This window comes from Amblyraja radiata, chromosome X (assembly GCF_010909765.2).
Source record: "Amblyraja radiata isolate CabotCenter1 chromosome X, sAmbRad1.1.pri, whole genome shotgun sequence".
Lineage (NCBI taxonomy): Eukaryota > Metazoa > Chordata > Chondrichthyes > Rajiformes > Rajidae > Amblyraja > Amblyraja radiata.
The window spans coordinates 35,652-51,620 of record NC_045999.1 but is presented as its reverse complement, the minus strand read 5'-3'; the positions used below and the strand labels follow the sequence as shown (position 1 = coordinate 51,620).

Sequence of the window (15,969 nt, the reverse complement as noted above, 5' to 3'; positions counted from 1 at the left end):
TCCCAGCTGTCGGGATCGGCAGGTAAGGAAAGTTGAACTACTTACCTGCGTTCTTTCGGGCTTGAAGCTTTTTGTAGTTTCAGAGCCCAGATGTCGAGGAGACGGTCCGCGGGGAAGTCGGCTGCCGAAGACCGCAGCATTCCCAGTAGCGGGCGACGGTCTTGTTCCCGACATTACCGCCGGCAGCAAAACCGGCAGGAGAAGACTTGGTGCAGGACGAGGAGCTCCGTGATGGTCCTGCGGGACGTAAAAACCACCCGCAAGTCTGACAAACCCGTTGACTCAGATGAGTCCGGGGAAGAGGGATACCCTCCCTCAACTTATGGAGAAGTTGCTCCAATAATGATCTGCTCCGAAGGAGGGAACAGTATCAGCACGGGCCTCTACAGCAGGCCGTGCCAGCAGCCTTGCACATGGGGCAGCCCAATGTCTTCCCCATTGGAGGGGGAAGTACATATGGAAGAAACCACTTTGAATCAGAGTACAAAAGCACAGGGGGGGGAAACCTTTCCAGGGACAAGCAGAAGTAAGTAAGTAAGTAAGTTTTACTTATCTAGCACTGTTTGTCAACTCGCATTGACACCAAAGTGCTTTACATAAAATAATAATAATATAATAATAAACTTTATTTATAAAGTGCTTTAAACAACCGCAGTTGCCACAAAGTGCTGTACATGAGAACTCATGGACAAAAAGTTATTACAAACCATTAAAAACCGTAAAACGAAGGACTAAAAACAGTAAAAATTGAAAGACATTAAAAGCACTAAGAACAGGAGCAATGTCTCAGCCAGTGTCGAAAGCCAGAGAATAAAAATGAGTTTTTAGGGAGGATTTGAAGATGGACAAAATAAAGTACTTCTGCAATCATCCAGGTTCCACTGGGTGCTTCCCTGGATGGAGATCTAGCTAATAATATCAATTACCTAGCATCCAATCAACTTTAAGACCTGGCCATGAAAGGAACCATGAACAGGTACCCCCCCACCAGCTACTGTGCTTCCCTGAAGTAAAAATCCAGAAGGTATTAAACCTACTGGGGTCTGGGATCACACACTTGCGGGAGGAGTTGAAGATGGACTCCTCACTGACAGAGAACAGGACACAGTGGCACTATTGTATTATGCCCACTTTGAGAGAAATTGTATTCGGAAGAATGCAATCAAACCATCAATTAACTCAAAGTTCGCTGTCCTGTGTAAAGCCAGCAATGTCCAGCCCGCAAACTACCTGTTCGGGGAAGACAACGAGGCAAAAACAATCCGCCTCAATAACCAGAGGTCAGGTTAGCCAAAAGGGTCCATCGCCAAGGATGCATCCTTACAGCTCTCGGCGTTTTACACCTAGAGGGCCAGGCACTGGAGGAAGACCCACACCGGAGTCAAGGTCTTTTAGGGGCAGGGCCCAGCCGGCCCACAGCGAGGATAAGGAGCGAATAACCACCAGTTCAACCTCCAAAACTTCGCGAATGAAAACCAGCGCCATACCGCCAGTAACGTCAGAGGAAAGCCAAACTAGTTCCTTAGGGAACACCCCAGACAAGCCTCACATACTGGTGGGAGGAAGGTTAAAATATATTTTGAAAGAATGGTGTGGGCTCACAATGAATCCGTTTGTACTGCACAGTATAGAAGGGTTCAAAATTGAGTTAATTTTGAATTCATCACCACCCACAAAATTTCGCACATAGGTGTTCTTTCAACAAGAAACTATGGATACAGGAGGAAATTGGAACTTTATCTAACAAAAATGTCATTGAGAGGTCACATACAGAACCTCACCAATTTATATCCAATATATTTCTCAAAAGAGAGAAAAGATGGAGGGTCCGCATCATTCTGGACCTTACGGAACTCAAAAAACATATGTGCAATATAAACATTTTAAAATGGACAATATTGGAACAGCAACTCAATTGGTTTCTAAAAATGATCACATGGCACGCATCGACCTCAAAGATGCATACTATTCGGTGTCTATTCACTAAGAGCAGGAGATATTTGAAGTGGGTGGCATGGCTCTGCCAAATGGGTTGGCATCAGCTCCTAGACTATTGACTAAACTACTGAAACCAATTCTGGGACCACAAAGGTCTCAGAACCACATAGTAATGGCATATTTGGAGGACATTTTCATTTTGGAGTCACCAAGAATTGGCAGAAGCATCAGTCAAAGCAAACCAAAACCCTGTTTGTAAGACTTGGTTACCTCATCAATCCAGTTAAATCAAAATTGACACCTACAAGGGCAATTGATTACCTAGGATTTACTATCAAACACAGTAAATATGTTGGTGACTTTGCCTAGTGGCAAACAACAAGATTTGAGTAAGCCTGCTATGACCTGATAGTCAAATACTAGCCATCTATCAGGCAAACAGCGAGTGTAATTGGCAAATAGTAGCTGCATTTCCAGTAGTACGTCACGGGCCTTTGCATTACCAGAATTTACAGGGAGCAAAGGAACGAACACTCAGATTCCATGCAGGCCAAATTGGCAAAACTATGGATTGCCAGCAGAGGCCATTGTTGAATAACTATGGTGGATAACGAACGCGAGGCAGCTCAAGGGAAATCTTGCTCGAAAGCCATCGGTGGTTCTTCAGACCAATGTAAGCGGCTAAGGATGGGGAGCCACAAACACAGTCTAGAGCTGTGGGGGGCAGATGGAATGAGCAGGAGTCTGTAATTCCCCAACAGATGGAATCAATTACCTAGAATTGTTGGGGGCACAATATGGACTCAAGGTTTTCTGTAGCAACATGCAACCTGTGCTTGTTCAAATTCAGATTGATAATACCACAGCGGTGGCATATATCATCACAAGTGTGGTGAAAAAGCTGTATCTTGCGACAGATTGTCGAACCTCATTTGGCACTGGTGTATCGAGAGGAATATTTGGGTTACAGCGGTCTATCTACCAGGTAGATATAACACGGTGACAGATGCTGGATCACGAATGTTTAATAACACAGAATGGATGTTGAATCGGGCAGTATTTAACGAAATAACTACACGATTTGGCATACCAGATGTTGATCTGTTTGCATCTAGACTAAACCATCAGTTACCCAGATATGTGTCCTGCGAGCTGGATCCAGGAGCAAAGGCAGTGGATGCTTTCTCCCTCAATTGGGGAGGATCAAGATGGCGTCGCATGCACAACGCGAGGCTCTGCGTCTCCGTAGTTTTTGCAATTTAGTTTTTTTCCTGTTAATCATTACCTTAATTTTCGCCCGGAGCACTCGAGCGAAGACTCTGTACGGCCGTCAGGAGCTACGAGAGCTCGGCCGTCTCTGCATAACGAGCCCCAGAAGCGACTTTCAACTGCCGCCGGAGATCGCCAGTACACCGTGGTCTCGCGGGCCAGCTCCCCCGACAGGAAGTGCCCGGAGGCGGCGCAGGGACCGCAAACAAAGACGTGGGAAGCGAGGAGGCTATCGAGCTAGGCTGAAATCAAACCCGCACCAGCCAGCTCTGCCCAGCATTTTCCTCGCGAATATCCGGTCCCTGGTGAGTAAAATCGACGAACTACGGCTGCGGATCACCACACACAGAAGGATCGCTGACTGCAACGCCATGGTCTTTACTGAAACATGGCTCAACGGCAACATTCCGGACAACGCCATCGAGCTGGAGGGGCGCACTGTCTTCAGGGCCGACAGAACAGCGGAGGACTCCGGTAAGACCAAGGGCGGCGGACTGTGCATCTATGTGAATAACACATGGTGTACGGACGTTGTTATGATTGGTAGTCACTGCTCTGCTGACCTGGAATACCTGATGATAAAGTGCAGGCCCTTCTATTTGCCCAGAGAATTCACATCGACTGTTATCACTGCAGTCTATGTACCCCCGGACGCTAATGCCAGGCTAGCAATGGAAGAGCTGCAAGCTGCTATCAGCAAACATCTATCTGCTCACCCAGAGGGGGCATTTATTGTTGCGGGTGATTTCAACCACTCCGACCTTAAAACTGTACTCCCCAGGTTCCATCAGCATGTTTCCTGCCCAACCAGAGGAAACAATATTCTGGACTTAGTTTATACTAATATTACTGAAGCCTACAAAGCCCTTCTCCTCCCCCACCTTGGTCAGTCTGACCACCTCTCTCTGTTCGTGCTCCCCAAATACACACCTCTGATCAGACGTGTGAAACCTACCATGAGGACAGTGAAGGTTTAGCCTGAGGGGGCTGTCTCTGTTTTACAGGAACAGTTTCAGCAGACAGACTGGAGTCTGTTTGCTACCCAGTCCACCTTCAATTCACAAGTGGACATCAACTCATACACCTCAACAGTTATGGACTATATAAAATTCTGCACCGATAATGTCACTACCCACAAAGAGATAAAGACCTTCCCTAACCAGAAGCCGTGGATGAGCAGGGAGGTCAGACTCCTACTGAAGGCTCGCGATGCCGCTTTCAGATCTGGCGACGCTGAGGGATACAGCTCATCCAGGGCCAATCTGAAAATGGGAATTAGGAATGCCAAACTCAATCACAAACGGCGGATTGAGGAGCACTTCCAAAACAACTCTGACCCCAGGCGCATGTGGCAAGGAATCAAATCCATTGCCGATTACCAGAAAGTTAACACCCCTCCCCCAGACAACGCCACCCTTTCTGACGAGCTAAACCATTTCTATGCTCGCTTTGACCGGGACAACAAAACCCCAGCCACCAAAGTTGCTCCACCCCCGAATCTCTCCACCTCTGCTGTACAAGATGCACTGAGAAAGGTGAATGAGCACAAAGCTGCCGGCCCCGATGACATCCCTGGCCGGGTGCTTAGGGCATGTGCTGGACAACTATCCCCAGTCTTCACCGACATTTTCAATCTCTCACTGGCCCAGGGTGTTGTCCCCACTTGCCTCAAGACATCAACCATCGTGCCAGTGCCCAAACAGTCAGCCACAGGGAGTCTCAACGATTTCCGCCCAGTGGCACTCACCCCTGTCATTGCTAAGTGCTTTGAGCGGCTGATCTTGGCTCACCTCAAAGCCAGCCTCCCCCCCACACTGGACCCCCATCAGTTTGCCTACCGGGTCAACAGGTCTACAGAGGACGCCATATCGGCGGCTCTACACTCTGCCCTGACCCACCTGGACAACAACAACTCCTACATCAGGTTGCTGTTCATTGATTTCAGCTCTGCCTTTAACACTGTCATCCCCGCCAGCTTGATCACCAAACTCAGCGGACTTGGCATCTCCTCCTCCTTCTGCAACTGGAGACTGGATTTCCTCACCAACAGACCACAGTCTGTTAGGGTCAACAACCTCACCTCCTCCACTATAACACTGAACACCGGCGTGCCGCAGGGCTGTGTGCTCAGCCCTCTCCTCTACTCCCTCTTCACCCACGACTGCATCCCTAAGTACGGATCCAACGCCATCATTAAGTTTGCTGACGACACCACGGTGGTAGGACTGATCAGTGACAATGATGAGTCAGCCTACAGAGAGGAGGTCCAGCACCTGTCAACCTGGTGTGCCAACAATAATCTTGTCCTCAACTGCAAGAAGACGAAGGAAATTATTGTCGACTTCAGGAAGGTCAGAGGAGGCAGTCATACCCCAATCCATATAAACGGGACTGAGGTGGAGCGCGTCTCCAGCTACAAATTCCTCGGGGTACATACCTCGGAGGATTTGTCCTGGTCCCTCAACACCTCCAAGCTGATCAAAAAGGCACAGCAGCGCCTTTACTTCCTGAGGAGGCTCAAGAAAGCCCACCTGTCCCCTCAGATACTGACCAACTTCTACCGCTGTACCATCGAGAGCATCCTGACCACCTGCTTCACGGTATGGTACAGCAGCTGCACTGTTGCGGACAGGAAGGCACTACAACGGGTGGTGAAAACCGCGCAGCACATCATCGGTGCCCCGCTCCCTGCCATGGATGCCCTCCACCGAAAACGGTGTCTGAGACGGGCTGGGAAGATCATTAAAGACCCCTCCCACCCCAACCATGGACTGTTTGCCCTCTTCCCACCAGGGAGACGGTACAGGAGCCTCAGGTCTCGTACCAGCAGGATGAGGAACAGCTTCTACAATTATACCATCACATTGCTGAACTCGGAGTCCCGCCGATAGATTTCTCCGGTCCCTCCGTCCCAATTGTTTAATTATTCTGTATTTTTGATTATTCTGTATCTTCTTTTTTTTTTAAATTTCTATATGCACTACTACTACGGACTGACACAAAACTGCATTTCGTTGTACCCATACTCAGTATTTGTGCAATGACATTAAAGTTGAATTGAAAAAAAAAAAAAAGGAATGTTTATGTATGCTTTCCGCCAATTTGTCTCACAAACCGATGCTTGACCAAAATCAAGCAAGACTAAGCCACAGGCATATTGGTAGTGCCAGATTGGCCTACTCAAGCCTGGTCCCCAAAACATTTTGGGAATTATAGTCCAGCCAGTTATGGATGTACCCAAGAGCAGGAACCTCCTAGTGAACCCAGTTACAAGGAGCAATCATCCACTACATGAACGTATTAACTTGTTGGTCTGCAGATTCTGAGGAGGCCATTTCAAGGCATAGGACTGTCCGAACAAATACAACACAGTTCGGATAACGGATGTCTTGGAGTTCCTATCAACTGTACTATAACAATAAACAAAGTTATATTGCAATCAATAGTGCCAGAGGCACACTCTCCTCCTATCTGATGCTGGAAGCAGGGCGCGGGTCGATAGGAACGCACCCCTTTACAACAAAATTCATGAAGGGAATTTACAATTTAATACCCCCAAGGCCAAGGTACACGGGCACATGGAATGTGAGCGTGGTACTAACCCTACTTTGACAGTGGGGACCGCCTATAACTAACCCTGAAGGTGGTATGCTGATGGCACTACTAACAGCACAAAGAGTCCAGACACTGCAAAAGCTACGTTTGGACTACATGACCGCCAATATGAACAACATAACATTCGTAATCAGGAACCTGATAAAACAGAGCAGGCCAGGAATGCCAGGGATGAAGATCCAGTTCTTGGCATGTCCAGAGGACCAACGGTTGTGTGTGTGGTAACATACTAACACCACTATCTGAGAGTTACGGAGAACCTCAGAGGCTCAGAACAATCGGTCCTCATCAGCCATAAAAAAACCACACCAGAAGGTGTCAACTCAAACCATCTCCAGATGGTCAAAGGAGGTAATGGCGGTAGCAGGAATGAACGTTTATATCGTTAAATCTCACTCCACCAGGGCTGCATCTACGTCGGCAGCAAGAGCTATGGACGTGCCCCTTGACGACATCCTAGTGACTGCAGGATGGACAAATGAAATAACGGTCCACCGGTTTTATAACAAACCCATAACCGGACCGGGGGTGTTTGCACGTACCATTTTAAGTTCTGTCCCCTAGTTTCCCCCCAAGGTTGGGAGGGGTAACCATTTAAAAAAACTAAAAAAAAACTAAAAAAAACTTTCATTTAAAGCATCAGTGTCTTTACTTAACTACGTAATGTCTGAATGCTTTAATGGTTACACTCATCCATGGTCAATCCATTCAGTGTGTGACGCCTGGATTCATAACCGGCGTAAAATCAGAGCTTTGAAATCTTCACGTAGTCACTCACGTGACTCCGAAGTAAAATAGTAAGATTAAACGAGAACTTACCAGTTTGAAGTTTGATCTTGATTTTATGAGGAGTTACGATTAATGATTACGTGCCTACCGCTCCCACCCTCATACTATCAAGATCATATGGAAGTTCTAGTTTCTTCACAATCTTACTATTCTCAGGTCTTCTTTTTATCTGTGATTTAACACCGCTGCTTTGAAGTTTGACACGCACGCAGACGAACGGCCCTTCTTCACGTAATCGCTCATCGTAACTCCTCATAAAATCAAGATCAAACTTCACAGTGGTAAGTTCTCGTTTAATCTTACTATTATCCACATATGTCTCTCTGAATTCACCATGTACATATACCCATTTGGTCTCTAATGGGAGCTGCTCTTTCCCTGATGACCCTAACCCTCTTGCTCCTGGTCGACTTGGAGAATTTCAAGACCTTAATGTTAATGCCCTCCTAATTTATTCAATTCCCTCCTATATCCTCTACAATCCACAAGAGACTACCTCGATTCAAGTTGCCTATACCTGCAATATGCTTCCTATTTTTGTTCCCTGATTAAGACCTGGTGGGATTTTCTTCCAAATGGACATTCATGAATCAGATGGGTGCTTATAATAATCAAAGCAGCTCATAGTTTACCAATGTTTTTTTCTTAAAAATATGAAACTTAAGTTAATTTAAATGTTCCTGCTTTCATAGTGCAATCTGAATTGATGTCACTGGATCAGTTGTCTAGGCCTCCAAATTGTTAGTCTAGTAATGTGGCCACCACATTGATTTTTCATGAGTTTTCACAACACTTATCCCCAAGTGCAATTAAGGATGGGCATTAAACAATCATTTCAGCAGTATTCAGATTGCATGAACATACATTGCATATAATTTAAGAATAATTAGATACAACCATATCTAGAAGGCCACACAACCTATAAATACAAACAATGATTGTTTCCAAATTGGGAATATTCAACTAATGCTGAGATAGCATACAAAGTCAGCATATCGATACTGAAAACAGAAGAGTAAAAGACAAAGTGGTTTAGAATTGTAATATTAAATCTCCATTCGGTAAAAATAAAATTAATTGTTTTGCGAACAATCAACACGTCTTCTGGAAAATAGGTTGCTCACTTTAACAAAAATAAGGTACGTTATAAATGGGGATAAATTGACATGTGTCAGTGGCTGTCCTTGTACACTAATCTTTGACAGTTAACATTACAGATTCACCAGACAATTAACAAGGTAGTAATGGCTGCTGTACCAATTACAATTGAATTGCAGTACAAGAATAGAGATGAAGCATGATGCAGACTGCAGACATGATGAAGATTGAGAACACCCTCAATAAGTACAATGGGCTGCACGTAACCATCAGATGTTCCAGGTCAGGAAAGCAGAATGGGCAAATCCAAGCACTACATGAAGCAGTCTAAACGGTGGATGGAAAACCATACGTCTGGAGAAAGGGGAGAAGATGGAAAAGAGGCTTTCCCCCTTTCTACAATCAGTCTGAAGGTTCCCGACCTGAAACATCACCTGTTCATTCCTTCCAGAGATGCTGTCCGACTCAGTTACGGCAAAACTGTGTTTTACTCGATTCCAGCATCTGTAGTACTTTGTCTCTCAATGGCTTAAAAGCCCATTTCCAACTGCCATGAATATTGGGGACTGTTTCATTGCTGCAGAACTCCATGACTATAAGAAAGGGAGCTGTACAATTTGAGTAAAAAAATTCAGACCGTACTGATAAATTTGCCTGCATTGAGAGTTATTCTCAAATTTGACAATAAAAACAGATCTACATTATTACTCCACCAGTGCTATAACACCTTTCCATCATCACACTCCTTATGTGAAGTCAGACAACTGAACAGACATCTAGACTCAGTAATTAAATTGGGAAGATTAAAATCATTGTCTTCAAACCTCAACATAAATTAAATCCCTAAACAGGGGCTTTCCCTTCCTTAACTTCTGTTCTCTGACCAGTGGTTTTCACCTCCCTGGATTCTGGTCTCAAACTGCAACAAGATGTTTAGGTATTATTGTCATGTGTGAATAGTGAATAGCTTTGTTTTGTTTGCTATCCAATCAGATAATCGGATAATATTTTCCCTAAATACAATCAAAAACAATAGGTAGAGTGAGGGAACAATAGTGTACAAAATATAATTTTAAGCATTGTAGTGTGACAGTTCCAGAGGCAAAATCCAATGTCTGCAATCAGGTAGAGGTGAATCAGATTGGAGGGATTCTTTAGAAGTTTGAATGCAGAGGGGAAGGAGCTGTTCTTGAGTCTGATGTTGTGCACATTCAAGCTTCCGTATCTTCTGCCTGAAAGGATCTGGGAGAATAAAATACAAGGCGGAGCGAAAGAGGTCTTTGGTTATGTTGGCTGCTGTTTTCCCGAGGCAGAGTGGAGTGTGGATGGAGTCTGATCTGTGTGATAGAAGTCTGATCGGGGCAACAAGTACAACTTCCTGCATAGGTGCATTTGTAGAAGCTTGAAAGAGTCACTGGAGACATCCAAACTTCTTGTCTCAGAGAGTAGAGGCGGGGAAGCACCTTTTTGGCTGAAACTTCAATTCGGTCAGTCCACGGCAGATTATTGATGATATTTAAGTAAAGGAACTTGAAACTCTCAAACATTTCGACTTTGGCACCATTTCTACTTTGGCACTGATTGGGGCATGTACTCCACCCACTTCCTGAAGTTGATAACTAGCTCCTTCTTCTTAATGACATTGAGAGGAAAGTTAGTCCTGCTACCGTTATTAAGCTCCCTTTCTCTTTCCTGTACTCGGTCTTGAAATGGCCATGATCCTGCCCACCACAGTGGTGTCATCTAAATGTAGATGGAGCCAAATTTGACTGTACACTATTAAGGGAGTATAGTAAGGGGCTGAGAATGCATCCTTGTGGGACATCAATGTTAAGAATTATGGTGGACATTGTGTTGTCATAAATGTTCACATTCATGTAAACCTAGATGTCCATAAACTGAACTTCCAACCATCCCAAAGATCGTTCATTTTCAGCTTTGTATAATTATTCTTTCTACATTGGCCTTTGGTTTCTAAAACCCACCGTGTCTTTGCTGCCTTTTGGACATAAACATCCCAATGCCCTTCTAACCAACTTGTCATGGTCTAGTTTAAACAAACAAAAGCTCTTCCAAAAATGTAGCACCACTCCTCTTTCATCCACAATCACAATGTTATGATCAACACAGGTTCCCACTTACAATATTGTACCTTAGTGCCTGGAGTCCAACGGCATCCCAAAAACTCTACACAGTTTGAGTTCTGAAATCTTATGTATGTGCCACATCATAGAAAAATCCCGGCAGTGTTCGAAAGAATGCCAAAGAAATACACCAGAATATTGCTTGGAATTTATGCGGTTTAGTTATGAGATAATAGAAGGTAGGATGGAATGTAGGAGGTTAAAGTTACCGTAGCGATTTATAAAATGATGAGGAACATAGAAAGGGCAGATAAATCAGAGTCTATTTTTCTCCCGGCGTGGGGAAGTCTAAAACTATATTCATGCTTCATCAGGAGGGGAAATTTAAAGATGATCTGAGGGGCAAATGTTTCCATACAGAGGGTGGTAGTTATGTCGAATGAGTGTCAGAGGAAGTGGTAGAGACATATAAAATTACAATGCTTAAAATGCATTTTGACACGTACTTGGATAGGAAAGGATTACACAGATACAGGTCTAACGTAAACAAATAGAATTAGCAGACAGGCATCATGATCAGGATGGCTGAGGAGGCCATTTCTATGCCGTACAGCCTTGCTTTTCAAAAATGTACCCCTCTCTCCTCCTTCCTTCAAGGCACACATAACAAAGGCCTTGACCTGAAACATTACCCATCCCTTCCACACTGAGTTACTCCAGCCATTTGAGTCTAGCTACTTTGATGACCTAGATTTTACGTGACTAATATCTCCAACCTGCATAAGCACTGTTGTCCTTTAAATATACATTAAGCAAACTGAAGTTCAGCACCCAAAAGGCAAAGCACATTTCAAACTGTATTTAATAGCATATACTAAAACCAACATCTCCAAGAACATAAAACTCCATTTATAAAAATAGTAACAATAAACATCTCAGCACACAAACCCCTCAGTTTTACTTGCCTTCTTCAAATAGCAATTTATGAAAAAGGAAATAATTTTAGAATATTCCACATATTACAATAGGTGCAATATAAATTTAGTACGTCAACACATGCTATACAAAACTGTTGCCACAAAGCTTATGCATAGCCAGAAAGGAAATATTTTCCTACAATCACAGACTGAACAAACTATTTGCCACAAAAGCCACTTTTACAATGAACAAGCCATAAAACATTCCACAATGAAGAGAGTACACATCAATAATGCATGCAAAATCACAACCATTTAATCAAATGGAAGATTGCCAGATTAAGAGATTAGATATTCAAAAAAACATTTGCAAGGGTATATACATAGAGTAACAGATTTAGAGGGCCAGCTGTAAAGTTTGTCTGGTTGAAAGGTTTTACTTTATGCTGTAATTATATTTTTTAACATACAGGATTATTGTTATTGATCAACGTTTTATTAGACTACCAGGATGCAATCCATAAAAAAGTTGTTCCATAATTGCAATTGAAGAAATTCACCATAATTGTATTTAAATTAAATTAATAAAGTACTGATATTCTGGTCTGCCTTCATTTGAATCCGAATACCTGCAGCTGTTAACTGTAAGATATTCTGAAGTACAATAAGGTTGGAATGAAAGTTCAACTCCTATGAATGTTGATACGTGCCTTATTCGGCTTTGCAGCAAAACCTCTAGTTTACGGCTGAATGAAAACACAGTAATCATTCTAATACTCCCAGTAACATAATTAAATCCATTACCAGGACCGCCATTTGTAATTAAAGTTATAAATTCATATAATAAAGTATACGGTCTATAATTATGTCAGTAATTAAATGTTTGCCAATTCAACTGAAATGACACAATATCACAATAGAATTAAGAACAGTAAAACATAGCCTTCTAGCCACATTCTGCCTTGTCCTCTGCATCGATGCACAATAAGACTCCAGGCTTTGGATTTTAATCACCAGTAATTGTTTTAATCGCCCACTCCGCAAATGTACCGGCAGATCCCATTTTATCACAATGGCAGCATTTTTCAAAAAATGCATTTTACTGAAAAGGCACAACACATAATTGTTTGTGATAAAAGTAGCGTGCTGCAGTGTCCAGGCAGGCAGGGATGTCCGCACCTCCCCGAGACATAGACCCGGCCAATGGCCTCAAATACTGACCTGTTTCCATGAAAACAGTTGAACAGAAGGTGCCTGTGTCATGGATGCGCTGCACCTGCCCGGGAACAGAGCCAGCAGCCACACGGCACAGCCCAGCCGACCGGGAACCGTAGAGAGCTGAGGCCTCGCTGTGTCCAGGCCGCGGACTCGCCCTGCCCGGCCCGGCCCTGCTGTCCCCCGCCTGCCTTCTGCCCGGCACCGTCTGCCCGACCCGGCCCGGCCCCGCTCACCGCCTCCCTCACAGACGCACTCAGCCTGCGCGCGCAGCTGCCCGGCTCCCCGCGACCGCTCGCCTCGGCGCGTCCCCGCCGTGCGCGCTCCCGCGACCGCTCGCCTCGGTGCGTCCCCGCCGTGCGCGCTCCCGCGACCGCTCGCCTCGGTTCGTCCCCGCCGTGCGCGCTCCCGCGACCGCTCGCCTCGGCGCGTCCCCGCCGTGCGCGCGGCCGCTCCCCCTCAGTACGAGGCTTCATCACCTGTGTTGACCAAAGGGTCCTCGATAATCTTTGGTCCACTTTATTCCTTATACTTCGCGCATTCATATACAGCACTTTGACCTCTGTATTCACTCACCCCCCTCACAATTGGCCCTGACCTTACTCTGTTGTCCATTCTCGAGTTGTGAATTTGTGGAATTCCCTGCCACAGAGGACAGTGGAGGCCAAGTCACTGGATGGATTTAAGAGAGAGTTAGATAGAGCTCTAGGGGCTACTGGAATCAAGGGATATGGGGTGAAGGCAGGCACGGGTTATTGATAGGGGACGATCTGCCATGATCACAACGAATGACCTCCTCCTGCACCTATTTTCTATATTTCTATATTTCTATGACAACTGCCGCCCCTTTTATCAGCTCCAATCAAGCCAATTACCACACTTACCCTTCGCCCACCAGTGGCCAATCAATGTTTGCTGCACACATCATGATATCCAATGTATAAAAGGTGGATATCATGATGTGTGCAGCAAACATTGATTGGCCACTGGTGGGCGAAGGGTAAGTGTGGTAATTGGCTTGATTGGAGCTGATTAGGGAATTGTCAGCTGCTGGGTATAAAAGGGGAGTTAAGGCAGTGTCTGAGTGCCGTGGTCCTGGGCTGTGGATGGATGCGAGCAGTGGTCCTGGGCTGTGGACGGGAGCAGTGGTCCTGGGCTGTAAATGGGAGCAGTGGTCCCGGGTAGAGACAGGGAATCTCCCCTTGTGTCTGATGTGGATCTACATCTCCAGGGCATGAGGTCGGTGAGAACACTATCGCTTTCTACTGAATTGTGTTTGCATCTTTGATTAATTCTGCTGACTTTTGCTTTCAATTGTTGTCATTTGAAGTGTCCAGGGTTTTTAATGATTATTCTTTTCTGGTGCAACTATAGTTGTGCTGTTTCTGTGCTGTTTCTCAGAACTAAAAGGATGTTTCCATTAGTGGGAGAGTCTCGCACCAGAGAGCACAGTGTCAGAATAAAAGGATGTAACTTTGGAATCTTATTAGTGGAATTCCCTGCCACAGAGGGCAGTGGAGGCCAAATCACTGGATGGATTTAAGAGAGAGTTAGATAGAGCTCTAGGGGCTAGTGGAATCAAGGGATATGGGGAGAAGGCAGGCACGGGTTATTGATTGGGGACGATCAGCCATGATCACGATGAATGGTGGTGCTGGCTTGAAGAGCCGAATGGCCTCCTCCTGCACCTATTTTCTATGTTTACTAAAGTGATGATACCCTAACCTTATCACAACTGAAATTGAATCTGGCTGATGTAAATGTGGAAACAAAGACCTGTAGATGCTAGTTTATACCAAAGATAGACGCATTGCTGGAGTAACTCGGTGAGTCAGGCAGCATCTCTGGAGAAACAAGAGATTTTGGGATGGAACAAAAGAGTTCTCACCCAAAATATCACCCATCCTTTTCCTCCAGAGATGGTGCCTGACCTGCTGAGTAGAAACTTACAAAATTCTTAAGGGGTTGGACAGGCTAGATGCAGGAAGATTGTTCCCGATGTTGGGGAAGTCCAGAACAAGGGGTCATAGTTTAAGGATAAGGGGGAAATCTTTTAGGACCGAGATGAGGAAAACATTTTTCACACAGCGTGGTGAATCTCTGGAATTCTCTACCACAGAAGGTAGCTGAGGCCAGTTCATTGGCCATATTTAAGAGGGAGTTAGATGTGGCCCTTGTGGCTAAAGGGATCAGGGGGTATGGAGAGAAGGCAGATGCAGGATACTGAGTTGGATGATCAGCCATGATCATATTGAATGGCGGTGTGGACTCGAAGGGCCGAATGGCCTACTCCTGCACCTATTTTCTATGTTTCTCCAGCACTCTTATCATGGTCTCCTCTATATCCCACAGCTCTGCCCTTACTCCCCATCCCCCTACTCGTAACAAGAACAGAGTCCTCCATGTCCTCACTTTCCACCTCACCAACCGTCACATACACAGATAATCCTCCAACATTTTCGCCACCTCCAACGGGATCCCAACATTGGACACATCTTCCCATTCTCCAATATCAGTGGTTTCTCCCTCCTTCCCCTTCCCAGCTCTCCCACAGCCTACTGTAGATGCCTTTTCCCTCCTTTATCCTGCACCCCCCACCCCACCCCACCCCAACTTCAGTCTGAAAAAGGGTCTTGACCTGAAACGTAACCTATTCCTTTTCTCCATAGATGCTGCCTCACCCGCTGAGTTACTCCAGCATTTTTGTCTACCTTCGATTTTTCGAGCATCTGCAGTTCTTTCTTAATCCACACTGTGGGAGTGTTGACCACAAATTGGACGGGCCTGCAGTGTGGCAGATCACCACACGGTGGGATTGTTGACCACAAATTGGAGCGACCTGTTGTACAAATTCACTGCACATTGGTAGCGCTGTCTACAAATTAGATAGAAACAAAGACAATAGGTGTAGGAGTAGAGGCCATTCGGCCCTTCGAGCCTGCACTGCCATTCAATATGATCATGGCTGATCATCCAACTCGGTATCCTGTCCCTGCCTTCCCTCCATACCCCCTGATCCCTTTAGCCACAAGTGGGAAGCCTGG

The 15,969-nt window shown here is 45.3% G+C and overlaps 1 protein-coding gene across 2 annotated transcripts in view; it reads right to left on the bottom strand.

Moving 5' to 3' along the window:
* The window catches only part of otud7a (OTU deubiquitinase 7A), a 60,450-nt gene extending 47,285 nt beyond the window's left edge, over positions 1 to 13,165 (bottom strand). Inside the window, exon 1 of one of the 2 annotated variants that reach the window (XM_033014968.1) lies at positions 12,932 to 13,165. The gene's annotated coding sequence lies outside the window, so the exon portion shown is untranslated. The remainder of the gene's footprint in view (positions 1 to 12,931) is intronic. The other variant, XM_033014969.1, reaches the window with a different exon arrangement.
* Between the last annotated feature and the right edge of the window lie 2,804 nt (positions 13,166 to 15,969).